This window comes from Ursus maritimus, unplaced genomic scaffold (assembly GCF_017311325.1).
Source record: "Ursus maritimus isolate PB19 unplaced genomic scaffold, ASM1731132v1 scaffold_1, whole genome shotgun sequence".
In the NCBI taxonomy this organism is placed as follows: Eukaryota; Metazoa; Chordata; class Mammalia; order Carnivora; family Ursidae; genus Ursus; species Ursus maritimus.
In genome coordinates, this window is record NW_024423343.1 from 106,974,118 (window position 1) to 106,974,870 (window position 753).

Sequence of the window (753 nt, forward strand, 5' to 3'; positions counted from 1 at the left end):
GCTTTGGGTAGTATGGACATTTTAACAATATTAATTCTTCCAATCCATGAGCATAGAATATCTTTCCATTTATTTGTGCCTTCTTCAATTTCTTTCATCAATATTTTATAGTTTTTAGTGTATAGGTCTTTCATCTCTTTCATTAAATTTATGCGTAGGTATTTTATTCTTATTGATGCAATTGTAAATTGGGTTATTTTTAATTTCTCTTTCTGATAGTTTGTTATTAGTGTATAGAAATACAGAAGATTTTTAAAAAATATTGAATACTTCATGAATTTGTGTGTTATCTTGTTAAGGGACCATGCTAATCTCTGTATTGTTCTGATTTTAGAATATGTGCTGCCAAAATGAGCACCAAAATATTTTTATAAATTGGTTTTGTATCCTGTAACTTTACTGAATTTGTTATAGCAGTTTGTTTTCTAATTCCTAATTTAACTTTTCATTATTTCATGTATTACTTATAAGCATGTTAGTTTCCAGATATTTGGGAATTTTTAAGATATCTTCTTGTTATTGATTTCTAATATAATACCTTTGTGACAGATAACAGCTTTTGTGTTCTTTGAATTCTTTAAAATTTACAAAGATTTGTTTTATGATCCAGAATATGGTTTATCCAAATAAATGGTCTATGCACACTTGCAAAGAATATCTGCTTTTGTTGGTTGGAGTGTTCTTATAAATATCTTTTGGATCAGGTTGGTTGATAGTGTAGCTCAAATTTGATTTTACTAATTTTCTGTCTAC

General features: G+C 27.1%; 1 non-coding gene across 1 annotated transcript; it reads right to left on the reverse strand.

Moving 5' to 3' along the window:
• Positions 1–255: 255 nt before the first annotated feature.
• On the reverse strand, positions 256–358 carry LOC121099894. The gene has a single exon (XR_005831618.1). It is a non-coding gene; the product is annotated as a U6 spliceosomal RNA (small nuclear RNA).
• Positions 359–753: the final 395 nt, after the last annotated feature.